The following is a 24,480-nucleotide window of genomic DNA, read 5'->3' as shown; positions in this document are numbered from 1 at the left end:
TTTATTTATTTATTTATTTATTTATTTATTTATTTATTTATTTATTTATTTATTGTTTTCTTCCAGGTTCATGTTCACATGTATCCAGGCTTCTTAGGACTCAGTTATCACTGAGTTATGTGGAAATAGAGGCAGCATACACTTTGCTGAGGAAGGTCTTTGGGAACAGTGGGACGTCCCAGGTCACCGTGTCACACTGTCCCAGAACACACACACACAATGATGCTGCCAATGGGACATCTCGACACACAGTATCTGCCTTGACATGTGCAAAGGGAAAAAAACCTGCAGCTTAGCCATTTTGATCACAAATCAAACATAAATGAAGGCTATATTTATATTCCCCATCAAGTCTTTCCTTTTTTTCTCAGAACCATGGGTGGTTCTGCTGAAGCCGATTTCCCTGACTGTGGGCCTGTTTATTGCCAATCTATAGAACAGATTTATTTCTCAGCCAAGTGGAGCTAAGATCCATTAGTGTCAGTACCTGTAGCAAGAGAGGCATATGTAGCCATAATTTGTTATAATCTTATATAATCTTCCCTTAGAAAATGAAAAAAGGAGCAGTGGGGTAGCTATGGAATTATATTGTGACAGTCCTATTATCCAATGACATTATGCTGGTGATTTAGAGGTGGGCAGGCTAACTGCCCTGAAAGTCAATTGAAATAAGTATGGGTCTCATTAGGCAGTAATAGATTTTTTTAAAGTTTTCCAAAGCTATTTTTTCCTTTGCTGAAAAAAAAAAAAAAGAAAGCAATAACATAGCCATATGTTGCCTGTTTTCCAATATATCTTGTCCTATTGTGATGTTTCCTACCATTCATGTCTGTTCAGTTACTCTATGGCATTGTTTTCTCCCCTTGGAAACCAAATTATATCAAGTCTGTTAATCCTTCCATGTCCTCCCTTCCATAATTTCACCTTTTATTTTTTAATTAAACATACACTTCTTTAAAAAAAATTTTTTTGGTTGTTTCTTTTGTCCCATAATTATCTTCATTTCCTTTTTTCTAATTTCTTTAATTTAATAAATCCTTGTTTTTGAAAACTTCCTTTTTCAATGACTTAACTTTTCTGTTTGCATGAAGAGCATTGGTCTTCTTAGTATCATATCAATTCCACAAACATTTGTTAGGTTACTGTTATTTATAAACCAAGATTGGGAAAGAGGAGGCAGTGCAGATGAATTAAATGGCATTCCCACATTTGACAATCTCTCAAGTGTGATTTTAAAGAATCTGTTAAGCGCCATTTCAGTCATCATGAGGGCTGTGTTGTGATTTGCCCAGTATCCGGAACAGGGTTTACAAAGTCAGGGGATGGTCCAGGATTGCAAGGCTTGAAGTGTATCCATTTTATTTGGTAAATCTGCCTCTGAGTAGTTACTTAATAACTAGACCTACCCACCACAGATATTTTTCCTTGTCCAAGCGCGTATTTCTTAGGGTTGGCATCTTTGCAACATGCGAGGCAGACATACAGTGACCATTGTGCCTGTTTGGGAACAGGCTGGCCACCTGTTCTTATAGTTTTATTGTTACACAGCCATACCCATTCATTTGCATATTATCTGTGGTCAGTTTTCCACTATAGCAGCTGGGTTGAGTAGTTGCAGTAAGATGTGTGGCCTGAAAAACCAAAAATATTTATTACCCACTATGTAAGAACAAGGTTGCTGATGTCTGCTTTAGTAGAATAAGAACACAATAGGAGAATGATATTCTTTGATGAATTTTCCTAATTTATCTCAAGACTAGGGAATGATACTGTTCCTTTTAGACTTATAATGTTCTCATATCAAAATGAGACAGTCACATATCAAAATGTCCCTAAATGGAAGTTATGTCTTTCTTGTTAATCTTTTAAATTTTATGGATTTTATAAGGCAACAATTTAATATATGAGGTTCTATTTTTGAATAGTTCTTCATGTTCCAAAATGAATAGAATATTTCAAGTGGATCTTTTCTATATATGCCATGAAGCCTTATACACTTTCTAAGCCATTATCTTGTGAACTAGTGTTAGCTTTCCCAAGGACACACAGTTGGCAAGTAGAGAATGCAAACTTTAATCTTAATTTATCTTATTCCAAAGTCTAGGTTCTATCCATAGCCAAACTAGCGTAACATATAGCTATGTGTTCATTTCTTGTGACTGCTGAAACAAATTACCACAAACATCGTGCCTTAGAATGACACAAATTAATTATCTTACAGTTCTAGAGGTGAGAAGTCTGAAATATGTCTCATTGGGCTAAAATCATGATGTCCCTTTCTGTAGGCTCCAGGGGAGAGAATCTGTTTCCTTGCTTTTCCAGCTTCTAGAGAGAGCCTGCCTGCCCTGTTTGGCTTGTGGCCCTTCCTCCATTGTCAGGGCCAGCAATGGTGTGGTTGAGTTTCCCACGTCATATCATTCTGACACTATTCTGTAGTCAACTCTCCCTGACCTACTCTTCAGTCTCTTGTCTACCTAGAAGGACCTGTGTAATGACACAGGTAATCCACAGTCATCTCCCATCTTAACATCCTCAATTTATTCACATTTACAACACCTCTTTTGCTATGATAGTTAACATATTTCCAGTTTCCAGAGATTACGACATGCTCATCTTTGCAGGGGAAGGGGAGGTGAAAAGTGCATGGTCACTATGTAAAACTTACCATCGCCAATATTTTCTTTACTTTTTCAGAATTGTTAATGGTGGTGTTTTGCATTGGCTTTAGAACAGGAGATTGTGAAAAACTTAATAAAGCACATACAGATAAAGGCTCTGATAACAGACCGCACGGGTTCTAGATGCTCTCTCTGATTCTCTCACTGTGTAGCTTTTTGTGACCTTTCCTAGTCTTGTATTTCTCATCTTTAAAAGGACAACAATAATAGTATCTCATAAGTTTATTGAGAAGATTAAATTATTTAAGGCACGTCAAACTCAGCAGAGTGTCTAGCAACTAAGAAGACCCCAGTGAATGCTAGCTGTAAGGACACTTTAGAATGCCATGTTTAAATGAATCTGCTTTAGTTTACAGTTGTCATAGTGTTGATTCAGGAAAATTAAAGAAAAAATATTCTGTAAGTAAAGCTGGAAAGAATGTGTCTCCATGGTAGCCGGTCTTCCCTTTCCTGTTCATGGTAGCATGACATTCACATGAAAGGTACATTTCAGATTGGAAGCAAAGGAGATTGACTATATTATGAAAAGTCATTATAGGGTATGTGTAACCCAAAGTTTTTTTCTCACAAAATATATATCAAAATGGAGTCAGAATAATCTCAGTTGTAATCTCTAGTCTTTGTATTAAAATTATTGAGGAACTTTGATATTATTGATTTATGTGACTATCAAACAATTTCTTCTAACTTCATAATACAAAGCACATTGTTGTCACTGTTGAAAATCTATGCTTTGTGCATTTAATTGTGCAGGTCAGTTGGTTGCCTCACTAAGCAAATAAAAATCCCAGGAGACCTTGAATCTACTTCTTCACTTGTTGGCTTGAATTGGGGAAAGCAATTAATATTTTCTGCTTTAGTGAATGAGAAAAGCAATAATTACTTTTATCATGCAAAGTTAGTAGAATATGCAGAAAATATTTGTAAGTGCTTAGTAAGTTATAGGAAAGAAATGTGCAAATTAATATTCATACTTACCTGATCCATAATCAATATGAAGAAAACAAGAGTATTAGAAAGGTGTGGGACTCATGATATAACCTGGGTCCTTTTCTAGGTTCACAGTAATCAACTTTGAGAACGTGGGCTAATTGCATGACCTGTGTATGTTTCCATTCCTTAAGCATGTTATTCTTTGGCTAAGACATAGGAAACCCATAGAACATCCTAAAATATTCTCCTTTGAAAATACTTGAGTTTGAGGCAGACATAAACTAGTTGGAATCAGTTTAGATGTTTTTAAATATTGGATTAAGTCAATAATTGCTTTCATTCTGCATAACACCAGATCCTCTTTGCAAATTCTGGATAGTTTGGTCCATATCCCCATTATTGCATTAACTCCAAATGGTACTTTATAACCTTCTTTAGCTAGGGTAGAATTTTTTTAAGTATGACTTCTATAGTCAATGAATTAGCCAGCTCATTTTCCATTTTTAACTACCTGAAGTAACATTTGAAAATGCAATTAAAATATGTAAACATATTGTACTGTATATAATCTTAAAATTTTTCTTTGTTGTTCTTACCTATTCCATTATTGGAAAATGACAGAAAAGCAACCTTAAAAAGAGCATGACAATTTGACTAATAGCCTCTTTTCAGTGACAGTTTGACTTCAAGAGAATATCTTGGGAAATAACCAATTCAGTAAAGTAAGCCTCTTTTTCTGTTGAACTTTTTCTTAGAACCATTAAATAAAAAGTAAAAATATAAAGAAGGGTATTAAACATAAAAAAGCTCAAAATAAAGGACAATTTTTACATGCCATAAAGGACAAAGGAATGAAAAGCCAAGGAGAAATTAGTGGTGAATGCCGTCTGGGCCCAGGAGTTTTATGATACATGAATAGTGTTTCTAGGAATCAGAGGTGGGGGTTGTAATACCACCCAAGGCAAGGAGACTTGCCCTCCAGCCTACTGTAGGTAGAGGGCTGAAACAGAGCTCTCTGCATAAAGGCTGTTCATCTATTCAAAGGATGAAAGGAATCAGAAAAACACTTCCCATTAGGAAAGAGGAAGTAACAAGATAGTTTCCTGACTAAACATCAGGGACTGATGCCTATATTACACAGGAGAGAAATTTGAATTTACTCAGACGCCATGATGCTGGAAAGACCAACTGACACATGAGCATGAAAACTGCTCTTGAACACATGAAACCACTGAGATCTTGAGAAAACTTGTGTGAAATCACCATATAAGTTTTCCACAAGGTCACACATGTGCACAATCACAGGAAAGAAAACAGACTCCCAAGAACTTCTCTCTGTCACATACGCACACAAATTAAAAACCGATTGAGTAAATAAATAGCCTTAAGACTACCAGCAATGAGAATAAATGAAAAGCAATAAAACAAAACAAAACAAAGAAGGAATTGGGATCCAAAATCAAGGAAGATCAGATCAATATGAAAGACACTGTAAAAGTACATTTACATAATTAAATAAGTAAAAGAATGAATAGATACTCTGTTCAAAGAAAAGGAAAATATAAGAAATACAGATATTTGAAAAAGAAATAGAATATTAAGTCCTGACATACAGAGTTGAAGTTAATATCTCAATAGATATGATGAAAAACTAATTAGAATAAAGAATTAGTGAACTGGAAACTGGAAGGGGTCACTCAGCATGTAGGACTAGTAAATCATAAGAAAGATTAAGAGACATGGAGAAAGATTGAAAATGCCAAATATTTATAGAGGTTTCAAGAGATAGAAAAAGGAATGCAGGCAAGACAAAATGGAAGAGTTAATGGTAGAAGAGTTACAGATATGAAGAAAGGTTTGAGTCCTCAGATTAAATGTACCCACCTACTGCCTACCTAATTTAGGAAAAAGAACAAACCTATATCTTTGAAGCCTGTATGGTTAAGATAGGCTAGATTATGATTATCAACAACCACAAATCTCACAGGCTGAGCTTGGCAGACATTTATTTCTTACTTATGTTAAGTGTCTGACTGAAGTTGGAAAGAATGAAAGCAAAAATTAATAAAGTGGGAAGGTGAAAAATAAGAGTAATAAATTTATATATCCAAGAGCTGGAAATAATGAAAATACAAAATAAGCAGAATTTCTTAAAAAAATGCTATTTTTATTTTCATGAAAATAATTTTGAAAATCTTATTAATTTTCTAGTTGATTTTAGGATAATGAAAGACACGATGTCAAATTAGAGCCTTTAGAAATTTGAAGTAGTCAAAGAATAGCTTTTAAATAGTCTCTGGGTTCTAAGTAGGCAAACTCAAATTGTAAAGAATGCATAGTATTATGGAATATATAAAGAGATGAAACTCTACTCAATTTACTAGATGAAACTAGCATACCTCTAGTAATAACCCTTAAGACAGCATCAATAAAATCATATCCTAATATCTTTTTTTGATAAGGAATGAAAAATGTTTAAGTGCTCCTCAGACAAATCATGAATAGTAATAGAGTAATGCAATGTGATTAAGGAGGGATAATTTCAGGAGTATAAGACTTAGTATCAATATAATGATCACAATAGGATGTCCACTTATAAAACCCACGCAATCATCTCAGAGGATGACAAAATGACACTTGGTAAAATTGAACACGCATTCAAGATGAAAGTAATAATAACAGCCACAACAACAGCATCATAATTCTTGGTATTCTGGGAATAGAAACATCTTTTTTACCATTAGATTCACCCATTCATTCAATTATTAATTAAGCTAACTAATAAGTATTTATAAAATGTCTACTGTGTTCCTGCTATTTGCTTAATAAAAGACATACAGTCAATATTGTAGCGAACAATGAAACACTAGCTTAGAATAGGCAAATAACTAGCAGTTGCGTGACCAGTCCCCTTCTATTATGTCTGTGACAAACACTGCTAAACTCTTTCAGGGCTCTTTCTTGTTGAACCTGGATATGATCTCAGAATTCTGAATGTGATTCTCATGGCAACCAGCAGTTGCTCCCATTTGATTGGACTTGGCATACCAGATGCGACCTCCTCATGACCCCTCAATTACAATTGTTCCTGTCTGGAAACCTAGGAAGGCTCTATTACCAGTAGTTAACGTGCCTTTTGAATTTCAATATGCCATATTTCAATTTGCAATATGCCATATTGGGACAAGTGAGTGATAGGAGATACAAAATGGGACTGCTTTTTCTCATAATTTGAGAATTTTCACCATTTTAGAGTGTTGTCTTGAGAGAATTGTAAGAGGAGATGATGATGATGAGATGTCAGCAGTGTTGTAGTTTGTGGTGGATGGTTGAGGAAGTCATGGCTGTGGGTTTTATTTGCTCTGTAAAGAAGGAACATAGTTCATCTGTGTATGTGCAAAGGTAGAGCGGTGGGAAATTGGATTTGGGTGGGAAACTTCTGAAGTGGTCATGGAACAAGATGGAAGAGGTTCAGACAGAGTACCAAACCAAATTTGTTTCACAGTTTTGGAGACACAAATGAAATTTATAAATCAAGTGTTTACAATTAAGATCAAATAGCACAATAAAAATAAAAGGCTGATCACTTAAGCTGGCATATAGAAAAGACTCTCTTATCTACTATCTATTATCTATCTATCTATCTATCTATCATCTATCGATCTATTATCTATCATTTATCTATCTATCTATCATCTATCTATCTATCTATCTATCTATCTATCTATCTATCTATCATCTATCTATCTATCATCATCTATCTATCATCTATCATCCTCTATCATCTCTATCTCATTTATTATCTCTCTTACTACAACTACTATGATATATGGAACATGACTTCAGAGACTTAGAAGAAATCTCTATATACTTTTATATAGTATTTTTTTATACTATAGTTTATGTTTTAAATATCTGTTATGTCTCCTAACTGGCCTATGCTTTTTTAGAGCAGAGTCTGTCAATTAGTTCAGTTCTTAATCCCAGACTAATGTCTACAGAATTCTAGAAGTCATTAGGAATCTGTGAACTGAATGAAAGTGTTAGTTGTGTATGTCATAATCAGAAATCAAAACCATGGATTATTACTGTATTTCCTTAATTGTGGGATGCCTACCATAGGAGATATATTAGATTATTTTATGTGGTTTGTAGACATGACATTTAATAGTATTGTCTCACACAGTGAAAAATATATTTCCTTTCCTCTTTCAGTTATTTTCCATTCTTTTTGGTTGTGGTATGATGAAAAGTCTCTTTTGGGGGATTACATGTCTTTAACATCCAATACTTGTTAAGGAATCTTTTAAGCAAAAAGAACACTTCTCAGAGCCAGAGATTTCAATGGTTGTTATATGTGAGAATTTAATAAAAATGTTTTTTTCAGTATTTTATCCTGAGTATGAAAAATATACCAAAAAGCAAATTTCTCATCTATGTCTACCACTGGTGTAAAAAAAGGGGGGCAGGAGGACTTAATTGTTACTAGTTACCATGGTGTAAATGTCCAAATATTATTTTCATGAAAGATTTTTCTCTCTAAATGTTTTTCAAATATGTTAGTGCTCTAAGCACATGAATATTTGATGGGTACAAACCTGTCCCTTTTCTTTTCTTTTTTTTTTTTAAGATTTTATTTATTTATTTGAGAGAAAGAATGAGAGAGAGAGAGAGCACATGAGAGGGGGGAGGGTCAGAGGGAGAAGCAGATGTGGGACTCGGTCCCGGGACTCCAGGATCATGACCTGAGCCGAAGGCAGTCGCTCAACCAACTGAGCCACCCAGGCACCCCAAACCTGTCCCTTTTCCTGTGAGGAAGTCTATTCCACTCTCCATGATGTCTGGGTGTATCTCTTACTCTTGATTCTCTGTCTTGATTTTATATTTTTATTCTTCTTTTTCTTCTAGTTCTTTTTTCTACTTTTTTGTCCTTTCACTTTCCTTTTTCTTCCAACTGATCACAAGATAGAGTTTCAATGATTATTTTTATTATCATATATAATTATAGAGTTCTATATTCTGTACTCCTCTTCTGAAAATTTGATGACTATTAAAACATTTTTAGTTCTCTAAAAAATGTTATATAAAGTAGCTTAGATTATTTTCCTCCTGTAAAGTTGTAGTAGAAAGAAAATTTCCTCCTCTTGTAAAAGCAAAAACTGGATTGTATTATATATTTGTTCAAAAAGAAAAAAAGTGACAATTATTTTCCCCAGGTGCTTAATTATCTGTGCCATTTCAGTTACAGAGGTAATGTTTCTTAAAGATAAAGTTTATGGCTCTCCAAAATGCATAAAATTTTAATTGTGGAAGAATTTTAAAAGAAAAAAATATGATGTCATTAAAATCTTTCAGGAAACATTTAGAGTCCTGAGATAAACTTCCAGTAAAAAAAGTATTTTGAGGAATTCTTCTTCCAGGTTAAGGAACTAACTTTTCTTTCTGGTGTTTTAGCGACTTTAAATCAACCCTAAAGTTATATCATATAATGTTTCTGGTCTGACTAATCACATTGGTGAGGTAGTATGTTTTCATTGTTTTAATTTCTTTGATAGTTATGTCATTTATTTCTCTCAAATTGAAGCAATCATCCTGAGGCAGAATAAATTTTACTTTGCATGAGAGTACACAAAGGCATTTTGCTTTTTTGAAGGATGTGTTTCATATTTTCTCTCTAAAAGCTATTAAATGATCACATTTATTCTAAAAATCCAAAAGAGTGTCAGAAAGCTTTTCCACAAGGACACTTTCTCACAAAGCATCATTCCTCAGTTTTGTGGTAAAGGCTTTGATTTGTTTCATTAAAATCATACCTTGCTACATTATCTGTTTTTCACTCTCTGAATCAGGAAGCATGTAGAGCCCTGGAAAAAAATTCCATACAGGACCTTCTACCCTGGTGTCTCTCAGAATGATCCAGTTAAAGTTATTCTTATTATTCATTCTTCTAGAGCAGACTTTAAGTCAAACTACTGTTATGAAATTAGACGTGGATTACATTGACGTCTTTGTGGCATTCAATAGCTCATTCCAAGGTTTGCAAGTCTTTTCTTTCAACTTTCTGTATATCAAAATAGTAACAAAAATACCACTTAAACATAGCTAGACTTTTACTCTTATTGTCCATATATAGTTTGTTTTGCAGTAATAAAAAAATGTTAGAAGCTGAATTTAATTAAACACAATTAAATGTTACCTTATCAAAGCTAGGGGACTATTTATGAAGACGGTTTTCACACTTGCTCTGGGCAGTGCACACTAATGCAATACTTAGGTCAATGTTATGGTGAGAAGTACCTGGAGGCTTCTAAAAGGCTGTATTTCCTTAATTGTGGGATGCCTACCACAGGAGGTATATTAGATTAGAAAGCAGACGCTTAATGACTGAGCCACCCAGATACCCCAGTGTAATGTAATTTTTGTTCCTGCACTCAACAGAAAGGAGGTTGGTATACACTGTTGTCACTCTCAGGAGCAGTGCTGATAAGATGTCATCTCAGATTATATAACCCCCCCTTTTTTTTAAGATTTTATTTATTTATTTGAGAGAGAGAGAGAGAAAGCACACAAGTGGGTGGAGGGGCAGAGGGAGAGGGAGAAGCAGGCTCCCCGCTGAGCAGAGAGCCCAATGCAGGGCTCGATCCCAGGACCCTGGGATCATGACTTGAGCCAAAGGCAGCTGCTTAACCGACTGAGCCACCAGGATTATATAACTCTTTACAGTCATAACTGATGCGGGATCATCGAGCCCAGTGGTCAAGAATGAATTCTTGAGATGTTTTATGGTGCAAAAAGTTGTTTTTATCATAGCACAGGGATAGGACCCGTGGACAGAAAGAGCTGTACTGAGATGGTGAGAACTGACTGATACATACTTTTTAGTTCGTGGGGGTTAGGGATAGCATAAGTCTCTAAGGAATTTGGAAGCAAGGCTTTTAGGACCTTGAGGGGCCAGCTGCTGTTAAGATAAGGTTACTTTTAGTCTTTAATAAAACATAAGCATTAAGGCACTGAGGCAGCCATGGTTCCTTGAGGAAAGTCATATTCTGCATGTTTCAGCTATTAGTGGGCTGCAAGCTGTTAAGAGATTTAATTTAAGCTACATTTTTCTTGTCTTTGTTTTCCTCATCAATAACCATGCCACCTTTATGTTGGGTTGCTATTTTCAAGTATGGAATAAACGTTGAGTATTAGCTTTGGGGAGGAAATCTAAGAAGTGAATTGATATACCAAAGGAATTAAACATAGAAGCTGCTTTATATTCCTACTAGGAACTAATTAAAACCAAAAGAAGAGGTACAATGTCTATAATTTTAAAAATTAAAAAAAAATAGAGCTAATGTTCTCCTGAGTAATGTAGATGAATCAGTAAAAAATGTTTTGAGAACTCATTGATTTCAGACTTCCCTCTAATATGGTTGGAGCTCATTATTGTTATTGTTTCAAACATAAGCCATATATGATTAATAAGTTACTCAATATGGTACCTGTACTAAGTACCTTTAAAGGCTCTTAATTTTTCTTGGAGCTAGGTGGTAAGCCACAATAAAAGCAACAAGTTACAATAAGGTTAGGAATGGTTAATGTTTAGCTGAATTGGTTAAAAAATGAAAAACAAATCAGTATCAAAGGACTGAAATGAACAAAACCATGATTATCCTATCTGGGAAAGTGCAATGTTTTAATTTCTAAAACCTCAAACTAGCATTTCTTGTATGAACTCTTAACAATTCACAGACCTTAATTTCACCTTGTTTAACTTTCTGATTTGCATTAACCATTATTTACCATATGCTGTATAATGTCATTTTAACCATTCGGAATGCAACATCTTTATTACTGAGTCTAAGAAATTAATGTGAATTCAAAGACTATCAAAATTACATTACACTGGGGCACCTGGGTGGCTCAGTTGTTAAGAGTCTGCCTTCGGCTCAGGTCATGATCCCAGGGTCCTGGGATTGAGCCCCGCATCGGGCTCCCTCCTCTGCACTCCCCCTGCTTGTGTTCCCTCTCTCACTGTGTCTTTCTTTGTCAAATAAATAAATAAAATCTTTTAAAAAATTACATTACATTAAAAAATAAGCATAAAAACAGGACAGTGAACATTCTGTCAGGAAAACTGTTTTAGAAATTAGGAGTGACTTTTGTATAGAATTATGGGAGCTAATAATTGTCTTAGATTCCCAGTGCTGCCATAACAAAGTACCACAAACTGGGTGGCTGAAGAAAACTACAATTTAGTGTCTCACAGTTCTGGAGGTTGGAAGTCTGAATTTAAAGTGTCAGCAGGACCATGATCCCACTAAAACCTACCGGAGCAAATCCTTTGCCTCTTAGCTTCTGGTGGTTTGTCAGCCATCCTTGGCATTCCTTGGCCTGTAGCTGTAGAGCACAATCTTTGCCTCTATCATCACAGGGTGTTCTCACTGTGTGTCTGTGTCTATATTTCCCTCTTCTTATAAGGACAGCAGTCATATTCATATTGGATTAAAATCCACCCTGGTGACCTCATCTTAACTTGATTGCATCTGCAAAGACCCTACTTTCAAATTATACCACATTCACAGGTACTGGGTCTTTCTTTAGGACATAATTCAACCCAGAACAATAATGAAAATTTACTTTTAAGTAACCATTTTCTTTAACTTATTTTGTTGAAAATATAGGGCAGGGGACACAGCAATAAAGAGAAACCAAACGCTATGGCAAAATATGCTAGATGTTATGACTTTAAATGGGAAGGAAGCTTTCAAAATAAATTTGGACACATGTTCTTGAAATCAAACCTAGTATTCAATTTTGTCTTAGAGTCCTAAGGCCCATGGAGTTTTTCTGAAAATACACAAACAGGGAACACAGAACATTAACTAAGTTACTTTTAGGGACCAGTACTATTTTGATATTTAAAAAAACACAAAAACAATGCAGTATGAAAAAAGGAAATTTTGTAAGATATTATCGCATATAAGTTTAGATAAAAACTATTTATTTATTTATTTATTTATTTATTTATTTATTTATTTGAGAGAGAGCACTAGCAGGGTGAGAAGCAGACTCCCCACTGAGTGGGGAGTCAGATGCAGGGCTCAATCCCAAGACCTTGACATCATGACCTGAGCTGAAGGCAGACATTTAACTGACTGAGCCACCCAGGGGCCCTAGATAAAAACTTCTAAACAAAGCATTAAAAATCCAGGTTGAACAGTGTATATATTAAACATGAAGAAAATAGGTTTATTCTGCTAATATAATTGGTCCAACATTTTTAAAGTATTGATAGAATTTATGCCATGAAGATTAAAAAGAAAAAGAAATGATAATTTCAGTGTTTGTAGAAAAAAATATCCCAGGTAAAATGCAGCATCCCTCTTGATTTTGAGGAAAGCTCTTAGTATTCTAGGAAAATGGAACATCCTGACTTAATAAAGAGCAGCTCAAAAAATCTACTGCAATTGATTAAATGTGAAAAGCCTTCCATTTAAACACATGAATAAGATAAGGATGGCAACTACCATGATTAATGTTCAAAGTTGTATCAAAAACCATAGCAAGGCAATAAAATAAAAAAGAAAGAAATACTGGAAAGGATCAAATAAAACTGTCATAATTATTTTTTGCAAATTCTGTACATAGTAAACTAAGATAAATATAAGAAAAATCAAATTGCAATACAAAATAAGAAGAAAAGATTAACAAAAGCTGTACAATATTTTAGGAAGAAAAGTAGAGGATTCTCTGGGTAGTTACTAAAGAGAACTTAAGAAATGGGATATGGATTTCATTTAGGAGGAGTAAGAGTCAATAATTCAAATGTGTCAGTATTCCCCTAAAATTATGTATTTATTGTAATGCTAATTAAGATCTTAATAGTTCTTTGTTGTGGCATCAACAGAATGATTTTAAAGTTAACTTGAGAGAGAAAATGGCCAAGAAGAATCTAACTGAGAGATTTGATGTTCCAATTAGCAACAGTTATTATACAGCTTTTAGTAATTAATATAGTGTGATATTCATTCAAGAATAGACAAATAGACTGATAGAATAGAAAGCCACACAAAAAAATGTGCTCCTGTGTGGAACCATGGTATTTGAAAGTAGTGCAAGACAAATTAGTGAGAAATGAGAACATTCTTAGTAAATGGTGCAGTAAAAATTGGCTATCCATGGATAAAAATGAGTATGGATTTCTATCTCACATCACATATGAAAATCAATTCCAAAAAGATGAGGGACTTATATATGAGAGGCAAAAGTTTAAAACTTTAAAAAATATAAAAGAGAATATCTTTACAGCATTGGGGAAGAAAAGGGTATTTTACTTTAAATTTTAAAAAACCACCTATAGAGGGGGAGGAGCAAGATGGCAGAGGAGTAGGAGACCAAAATTTCATCTGGTCCCAGGAATTCAGCTAGATAGGGATCAAACCATTCTGAACACCTACAAACTCAACAGGAGATTGAAGAAAAGAATAGCAACATCTCTCTGAACAGAAAAGAGACCACTTTCTGGAAGGTAGGATGTGTGGAGAAGTGAATCCGAGGCGATATTCAGGAAGATAGATGGCGGGGGAGGGCGCCTCCATCAGTCGCTTCTGGCAAGTGATAGAGCTGCGGAGCACAAAATAGAAACTTTTAGAAGTCTGCTCCGTGAGGGACTTTGCTCCAGTGGCTAAGCTGGGGGTGGAACCCTGGCGGGACAGTGTGGTCTCAGGACCCTCAGGGTCACAGAAAGACCGGGGGTGCCTGAGTGCAGCAGAGCTCCCAGGTATTGGAGCTGGGAAGCTGGCTGCAGAGACAGAGCCAAGGAGTGGGCTCTCAGCTCAGGGTTGCCATAAACCGTGATCTTTGGCACAGTCGGACCACTGCTCCTCCAGCAGGGACCCAACAGTGGCAGATCTGGGGAGACTCCCCTTCCTCCCCTGGGAGGAGTGGCGTGGGACTGTTCTGCTGGGTTGGGAGACTCCAAACGGGGTCAGGTGCCAGAGATAGAAATGCTCAGTCACAGGCCAGGTGAGCACGGAGTGCGGCTGGAGACCAGGGAGATGGGAGTGACTGACTGCTTTTCTCTGGGGGCGCACTGAGGAGTGGAGCATGAAGTTCTCCGCTCCTCTGGGGTAGAGATTGGGAGACCGCCATTTCAGTCTCTTCCTCCAAAGCTGTGCGGAAAGCTTGCAGGGAACAAAAGCTCCCAAGAGCAAACCTGAATAGGTTACTTAGCCCGGACTGGGCAAGGGTGGGCAATTCCACCTCCAGCAAAGACATTTGAGAACCACGGCATCAGGCCCCTCCCCCAGAAGATCAGCAAGAACCATCAGCCAAGACCAAGTTTACCGAAAATTCATGGCTTTTTTCCCATGATTCTTTATAGTCTTTCAAAGCTAATTTTTAAATTTTTTTTCTTTTTCTTTTTTTTTTAATTTTTCTTTTTCCCTTTTTACACCAAAATCTTATCAATCCCTTTTTAAAAAAATCTTTTTTATTTTACATTTTTAGAGTCATATTCTATCCCTTCATAGTAGTTAACCTTATTTTTGGTATATATATATATATATATATATATAAAGTTATTCTCTCTTTAAAATTTTGGGATACAGTTTCTTCTAACAGATCAAAATATACCCTAAATCTCTAGTGTATGGCTTTGTTCTAGTCTCCTGCCTGATCACATTCTCTTCCCCCCCTTTTTTTAATTCCTCTTCTTTCTTCTTTCAACCACTTCTTACCTTATCAATTCCTTTTATAAAATTTTTTATAATGTTAATCTTTATAGTCATATTCCATCTCTTCATCATATTTACCCTTATTTTTGTACATATATAAGTTTTTCTTTCTTTAAAATTTTGGGAGGCACTTTCTTCTAACAGAGCAAAATACACCCAAAATCTAGTGTGTGGCACTGATCTATGCACCAGCCTGATCATATTTGATCATATTCTGTTTTTGTTTTGTTTTTGTTTGTTTTTATCTTTATCTTTTTTCTTTCTTTCCCTTTCTTATCCCCTGCTTTCAGGTCTTTTCTGATTTGTTTAGTGTGTATTTTCTGGGGACATTGTTACCCTGTTAGCATTTTGTTCTCTCATTCATCTATTCTCCTCTGGACAAAATGACAAGATGGAAAAAATCACCTCAACAAAAAGAACAAGAGGCAGTACCGACTGCAGGGACCTAAACAATATGGACATTAGTATGATGTTGGAACTAGAGTTCAGAATGATGATTTTAAGGATACCAGCTGGGCTTGAAAAAGCATGGAGATATTAGAGAAACCCACTGGAGAAATAAAAGAACTAAAATCTAACCAAGTCAAAATCAAAAAGGCTATTAATGAGGTGCAATCAAAAGTGGAGAATCTAACTGCTAGGATAAATGAGGAAGAAGAGAAAATTTAGTGATATAGAAGATCAAATGGTGGAGAACAAAGAAGCTGAGAAAAAGAGAGATAAACAACTACTGGGTCACGAGGGCAGAATTCGAGAGATAAACAATACCATAAGACAAAACAACATTAGAATAATTGGGATCCCAGAAGAAGAAAGAGAGAAAGGGGCAGAAGGTATATTGGAGCATATTATAGCAGAGAACTTCCCTAATTTGGGGAAGGAAACAGACATCAAAATCCAGGAGGCACAGAGAACACCCCTCAAACTCAATAAAAATAGGTCAACGCCCTGACATCTAATAGTAAAATTTACGAGTCTCATAGACAAAGAGAAAATCCTGAAAGCAGCTCTGGACAAGAGGTCTGTAACCTATAGTGGTAAAAACATTAGACTGGCAACAGACCTATCCACAGAGACCTGGCAGGCCAAAGGACTGGCATGATATATTGAGAGCACTAAATGAGAAAAATATGCAGCCAAGATACTATATCTAGCTAGGCTGTCATTGAAAATAGAAGGAGAGATAAAAAGCTTCCAGGACAAACAAAAACTAAAGGAATTTGCAAACACAAAACCAGCCCTACAAGAAATATTGAAAGGGATCCTCTAAGCAAAGAGAGAGCCTAAAAGTAACATAGACCAGAAAGGAACACAGACAATATACAGTAACAGTCACCTTACAGGCAATACAATGGCACTAAATTCATATCTTTCAATAGTTACCCTGAATGTGAATGGGCTAAATGCCCCAATCAAAAGACACAGGGTATCAGATTGGATAAAAAAACAAGACCCATCAATATGTTACCTGCAAGAGACTCATTTTAGACCCAAAGACACCCACAGATTGAACGCGAGGGGGTGGAAAACAATTTTCCATGCTAATGGACACCACAAGAAAGCTGGGGTGGCAATCCTTATATCAGACAAATTAGATTTTAAATCAAAGACTATAATAAGAGATGAGGAAGGACACTATATCAAACTTAATGGGTCTATCCAACAAGAAAATCTAACAATTATAAATAAATATGCCCCTAACATGGGAACAGCCAATTATATAAGCCAATTAATAACAAAAGCAAAGAAACACATTGACAACAATACAATAATAGTGCAGGACTGTAACAACCCCCTCACTGAAATGGACAGATCATCTAAGTAAAAGATCAACAAGGAAATAAAGACTTTAAATGACACACTGGACCAAATGGACTTCACAGATCTATTCAGAATATTTCATCCCAAAGCAACAGAATACACATTCTTCTCTAGTGCCCATGGAACATTCCTCAGAATAGATCACATCCTAGGTCACAAATCAGGTCTCAACCAGTACCATAAGATTGGGATCATTCCCTGCATATTTTCCGACCACAATGATTTGAAACTAGAACTCAATCACAAGGGGAAAGTCAGAAAGTACTCAAATAGATGGAGGCTAAAGAGCATCCTACTAATAAATGAATGGGTTAACCAGGAAATTAAAGAAGAATTAAAAAAATTCATGGAAACCAATGAAAATGAAAACACAACTGTTCAAAATCTTTGGGATGCAGCAAAGGCAGTCCTAAGAGGAAAGTATATAGCAATACCAGCCTTTCTCAAGAAACAAGAAAGGTCTCAAGTACACAACCTAACCCTACACCTAAAGGAGATGGAGAAAGAACAGCAAATAAAGCCTAAACCCAGCAGGAGAAGAGAAATAATAAAGATCAGAGCAGAAATCAATGAAATAGAAACCAGAAGAACAGTAGAACAGATCAACGAAACTAGGAGCTGGTTCTTTGAAAGAATTAACAAGATTGATAAACCCCTGGCCAGACTTATCAAAAAGAAAAATGACCCAAATAAATAAAATCATGAACGAAAGAGGAGAGATCACAACCAACACCAAAGAAATACAACTAATTATAAGAACATATTATGAGCAACTCTATGCCAGCAAATTAGACAATCTGGAAGAAATGGATTCATTCCTAGTGATGTGTCAACACCCAAAACTGAATGAGGAAGAAATAGAAAACCTGAACAGACCTATAACCACGAAGGAAATGGAAGCAGTCATCAAAAATCTCCCAACAAACAAGAGCCCACGGCCAGATGGCTTCCCTGGGGAATTCTACCAAACATTTCAAGAAGAATTAATACCTATTCTTCTGAAACTGTTCCAAAAAATCAAAATGGAAGGAAAACCTCCAAATTCGTTTTATGAGGCCACCGTTACCTTGATCCCAAAACCAGACAAAGACCCCATCAAAAAGGAGAATTACAGACCAATATCCTTGATGAACCTAGTTGCAAAAATTCTCACCAAAATACTAGCCAATAGGATCCAACAGTACATTAAAAGGATTATTCATCATGACCAAGTGGATTTATCCCTGGGCTGCAAGGTTGGTTCAACATCTGCAGATCAATTATGTGATACAATACATTAATAAAACAAAAAACAAGAACCATATGATCCTTTCAAAAGCTGCAGAAAAAGTATTTGAGAAAGTACAGCATCCTTTCTTGATCAAAACTCTTCAGAGTATAGGGATAGAGGGTACATACCTCGATATCATAAAAGCCATCTATGAAAAACCCACAGCAAATATCATTCTCAATGCGGAAAAACTGAGAGCTTTCCCCCTAAAGTCAGGAACGCGGCAGGGATGTCCACTATCACCACTGCTATTCAACATAGTATTAGAAGTCCTAGCCACAGCAATCAGACAACAAAAATAAATAAAAGGCATCTGAATCAGCAAGGAAGAAGTCAAACTCTCACTCTTTGCAGATTATATGATACTTTATGTGGAAAACCCAAAAGATTCCACCCCAAAACTGCTAGAACTCATACAGGAATTTAGCAAAGTGGCAGGATATAATATCAATGCACAGAAATCAGTGACATTCCTATACACCAACAACAAGACAGAAGAAAGAGAAATTAAGGAGTTGATCCCATTTACAATTTCACCCAAAACCATTAGATACCTAGGAATAAATCTAACCAAAGAGGCAAAGACTCTGTACTCAGAAAACTATAGCATACTCATGAAAGAAATTGAGGAAGAGACAAAGAAATGGAAAACGGTCCAGGCTCATGGTTTGGAAGAACAAATATTGAGAAGATGTCAATGCTACCTAGAGAAATCTACACATTCAATGCAATCCCTATCAAAATACCATCCACTTTTTTCAAAGAAATGGAACAAATAATCCTAAAATTTGTATGGAACCAGAAAAGACCCGAATAGCCAGAGGACTGTTGAAAAGGAAAAGCAAAGCTGGTGGCATCACAATTCTGACTTCAAGCTCCATTACAAAGCTGTCATCCTCAAGACAGTATGGTACTGGCACAAAAACAGACACATAGATCAATGGAACAGAATAGAGAGCCCAGAAATGGACCCTCAACTCTATGGTCAACTAATCTTTGACAAAGTAGGAAAGAATGTCCAATGGAACAAAGACAGTCTCTTCAACAAATGGTGTTGGGAAAATTGGACAGCCACTTGCAGAAGAATGAAATTGGACCATTTCTTTACACCACACACAAAAATAGACTCAAAATAGTTGAAAGATCTGAATTTGAGACAGGATTCTATGAAAATCTTTGAAGAAAACACAAGCAGCAACCTCTTCTACCTCACCTGCAGCAACTTCTTCCAAGAAACATTGCCAAAGGCAAGGGAAGCAAGGGCCAAAATGAACTATTGGGACTTCATCAAAATAAAAAGCTTCTGCACAGCAAAGCAAATAGTCAACAAAACCAGAAGACAACTACAGAACGGGAGAAGATATTTGCAAATGACATATCGGATAAAGGGCTAGTATCCAAAATCTATAAAGAACTTATCAAACTCAATACCCAAAGAACAAATGATCCAATCAAGAAATCGGCAGAAGACATGAACAGATTTTTTCCAAGGAAGACATCCAAATATCCAACAGACACACGAAAAAGTGCTGAACATCGCTTGGCATCAGGGAAATCCAAATCCAAACCTCAATGAGATACCACCTCACACCAGTCAGAATGGCTAAAATTAACAAGTCAGGAAATGACAGATTTTGGTGGGGATGCGGAGAAAGGGGAACCCTCCTACACTGTTGGTGGGAGTGCAAGCTGGTGCAGCCACTCTGGAATCAGTATGGAGGTTCCTCAAAAAGTTGAAAATAGAGCTACAATACAACTCAGCAATTTCACTACTGGGTATTTACCCCAAAGATACAAATGTAGGGATCCGAAGTGGTATGTGCACCCCGATGTTTATAGCAGCATTGTCCACAATAGCCAAACTGTGTAAAAAGCCAAGATGTCCATTGACAGATGAATGGGTAAATAAAATGTGGTATATATATATATACAATGATATATTACAGACCCATCAAAAGAAATGAATTCTTGCCATTTGAACCAACGTGGATGGAACTGGAGGGTATTATGCTGATGGAAATAAGTCAATCAGAGAAAGACATGTATCATAAGATCTCACTGATATGAGGAATTCTTAACTCAGGAAACAAACTGAGGGTTGCTGGAGCGGTGGGGCGTGGGAGGGATGGAGTGGCTGGGTGATAGACATTGGGGAGGGTATGTGCTATGGTGAGTGCTGTGAATTGTGTAAGACTATTGCATCACAGAACTGTACCTCTGAAACAAATAATACATTATATGTTTAAAAAAAAACCAAAAAACAAAAAAAACCACAAGGTAACAGGAAGGGAAAAATGAAGGTGGTAAATTGGAGGGGGAGATGAACCATGAGAGACTATGGACTCTGAGAAACAAACTGAGGGTTCTAGAGGGGAGAGGGTGTAGGGGGATGGGTTAGCCTTCTGATGGGTATTAAAGAGGGCAGGTACTGAATGGATCAATGGGTGTTATATGCAAACAATGAATCATGGAACACTACATCAAAAACTAATGATGTAATGTATGGTAATTAACATAATAAAATTAAAAAAATAAATAAATAGATATTGAAAAAATATAATTATATTAAAAGCAAAAAAAAAGTATAAAAAAACTATAAAAAATTGATAAAATTGACCTTAAAAGGAAGACACTATTTTCATCAAAGTCTGACATAATGAGAGTAATTAATACAAACAGTCCTATTGGGTCACCTGTATGGCTCAGTCGGTTAAGCATCTGACTTGATTTTGGCTTAGGTCATGATACCAGGACCCTGGGATGGAGTCCTGCCTTGGACTCTGCACTCAGTGTGGAGTCTGCTTGGGATTCTCTCTCTCTCCCTTTCCCTTTGCCCCTCCCTCTTCTACCCAAGAAATTTGTCCTTATCACCGACATACTTGATACATTTGGAAAGCTCGTGTATAAGCACATCTTCTCCATGTGTGTGGATAACCGCAGCATCTTACCAATTTCTATAGCTGCTGTATGGAAACGTTCTCATCCATACAAGTTACCACAACAAGCTTGCTCCCATTGCTCCTGTTCTCAGCCAAATGATGGCATCGGCGACCATAACCCATAATTGACCTGTTCACTTATTCATTAATTCTTTCATCCATCCCTGTATCTGTTATTTTAAAAACGATTTAATACAGCTATTTCTAAGAAAGAGAACTCCACAGACCTTTGGGGCTGGAAGAGTCATCTGGCATCAGATGAGCAAACCCATGGGGGAAGAACCAAGGACTTGCCCTCGGCCCTGTTGCCAGCTAGTGGGAGCCTTGCTCTTAAGCTGGATCTGCGCTGTCCAACATGGCGGCCACTGGTCATGTGGGGCACTTGCGATCTGGCCAGTCCAAATGGAGGATGTGCTGTGTGTATAAAAATACATTGGATTTCAGAGACTTAGTAGAAACAAAAGACCATAAAGTATCTCACTGATGATTTTAAAAATTGATTGCATTTTGAAGTGACATTTTGGGTGAATTGGGTTAAATAAGGCGTTTTATTAAAATTTCACTTGTTTTAAGCTTTGTGCAGTGGCAGTATCATAGGCAATGAGGTTTATCTGAGGCACAATTATTGCTAATTAAAATTTCACTTGTTTCAATCTCTTTGAAAAAAAAATCTTAAAAAAAAAAGTCCCAAATTTGAGGAATACATTTGAACATAGATAACAATGCATTAGCATACAGAATATATACAGAACTCCTAAAGTAAGACAGAAAATCATAACCCAATAGAAAAAAATGGGAAAAAGACGTGGTATAAATAGGCATTTTATGTGAAAAAAAAAAAGATCGCCCAATCAATATATAGCAGATGCTCAAGAAAATAATCAGGATAATGAAAAATCATAATGAAACACTATTTCACTCCCATTAGATTAGCACAAATTTTACAAAGTAGATATAATTTCAAGTTAGTCTTAGAAAAATAACAAATGGTCATTTGATTTTAAATCTTTTAACATGGCCTCCTACAAAACTATGAGGCTGATGAAGAGAACACACCAAATAACACATGACTCATACATTTAGAATTAGTAAGAGACAAGAATGGCATGAATTTCAAATTATTTTACGTCTGAAAATCATCATCAAGTTCCAACAGAGCTGCCATCGAAGCTCCACTTCCACAGCAAGTCTGTGGGCATGGAGAGAAGGATGGAGAATTTAAAAATCTTTGTGGACATAAGACAGAGGAGCAGGGTATATAGATGAACTATGAGAAAAAAAAAGAAATCTCTCTAGAAGGACACAGGTCAACAATAAGCGTTAAATCACCAAATGTAGCTCTGGAACCCAGGAGTCCACAATACCAGTCACATGGCAGAAAGTAACCAGAGTTAGCCATGTTTTGGAGACAGAAGATAAGTAGAGAAGGGATAGCACCCCTTCAGATACGATAGGAAACTAAAGCAGAATGAAGTGAAATTAAGAATGCTGTAAGAATGGAAGAGAAATAAAACCCATCAATGCCTACTGTCTCCCATTGCCACCAACACCTCAATCTAAGATGATATACTTCACTTCAGTGACAGAAGAGTATGGTACTGAACTAGAAAACCATTTCATGAAATGCCTAGGAATAAGAGAGAGAGAGAGAGAGAGAGAGAGGGAGAGAGAGAGAGAACTTATTTCAAATAAAGCTATGTAGCAAGAAAATAAAAATGCAAATCAAAACATTTCAGAGAAAAATTCTTCCAGGGGAAAAAAAAAATTGAAACAGAAGGAATCTATAATACAACACTTGAATCTGAATTAAACAAGCACTCAAACACTCAAACAAGTACTTGGAGATATAAAAAGCCCAGCTATCATCAGAAATTAAGAAAAGAAATGCAGGAGGAGGAGGAGAAGCAGGAGGAGAAGGAGCAGGAGGGGGAGGATAGAGAGGGGTACAAGGGGGAGGGGAAGGAAGGAGAAGGTGGGGGAAGGAGAAGAAAGGCAGCAGCAAAGAGATTTAACTAAACAAAAAAAATTGAAGAATAAATTCAATATGCCAAGGACACTATTAAAATTGAAGATACGCATCACAGAGAACTTCTGTATGGTCATTATGAGAGTATGAACTATACATATGTTTTGGACAGCAGTTTGGCATTATCTATTAAAATTAAAAATGTCATGCTTCACACTCAGCATTTGAAACTTTAGCATCAGCATTTCTAGAGCAGGGATCTGCAAACCACAGCCCACTGACCAAATCTAACCCACTGCCTGATTTTCTAAGTAAAGGTTTATTGGAACAAAACTGTGTCCATTTTTTATGTGTTGTCTTTGGCTGCTTTTGTGAAAAAGGTAAGAGTTGAGTAATTGCAAAATATAGCCCACAATGCTGAAAATATTTACAATCTTATACTTTGTTGTAAAAATTTGCTGATGCCTGGCCTAGAAAGACCTTTTTCTGTATTAAGAAACATGTATGAGAACGTTTATAGTGAAAAGCTGAAAACACCACCAATATTCATCACCAGTACAACAGACAACTAAATTGGGAGAATATCCAATGGGCTACAGAGCAGAGAAAAGGATGCAGATGTATGCAACAACAGGAATGAATCTCCAAATAAACTGTTGAGTAAAACAAAGGAAGTATGAACATGATGTTTCCATCTGTGTCAAGGTTAAAACATATGAAGCTGAACTATATGCAGTCTGTGGAATCATACACATGAAATAAAATGTTAAAGTAACATATGGGACAGATCAAGTTGTTCCCATGTTTATCCTTAGGGACAGGGAGAAAACAGTCTCAGCGGCTCTCACAAGGAGTTTCACGGGTACTGGTCTAATTTTCTTTCTTTAAATGGATGGTGTATCCAAAGCTGTTTGCTTAATTGTCATTTACATTATGACTTTTTAATTTTAAAAAATCACTTCAGGGGCGCCTGGGTGGCTCAGTTGGTTAAGCGACTGCCTTCGGCTCAGGTCATGATCCTGGAGTCCCAGGATCGAGTCCCGCATCGGGCTCCCTGCTCGGCAGGGAGTCTGCTTCTCCCTCTGACCCTCCTCCCTCTCATGCTCTCTGTCTCTCATTGTCTCTCTCTCAAATAAATAAATAAAATCTT

General features: G+C 36.3%; 1 protein-coding gene and 1 pseudogene across 1 annotated transcript in view; both read left to right on the top strand.

Moving 5' to 3' along the window:
- The window catches only part of PXDNL (peroxidasin like), a 507,553-nt gene that overhangs the window by 428,590 nt on the left and 54,483 nt on the right, over positions 1 to 24,480 (top strand). The gene's annotated exons all lie outside the window — the stretch shown is intronic.
- Positions 21,936 to 22,059, top strand: LOC118015515 (annotated as a pseudogene).

Source organism: Mirounga leonina, unplaced genomic scaffold (assembly GCF_011800145.1).
Source record: "Mirounga leonina isolate KUSES-001 unplaced genomic scaffold, KU_Mleo_1.0 Mir_165, whole genome shotgun sequence".
Taxonomy (NCBI): Eukaryota; Metazoa; Chordata; class Mammalia; order Carnivora; family Phocidae; genus Mirounga; species Mirounga leonina.
This window is presented reverse-complemented; position numbering and strand designations above follow the sequence as displayed.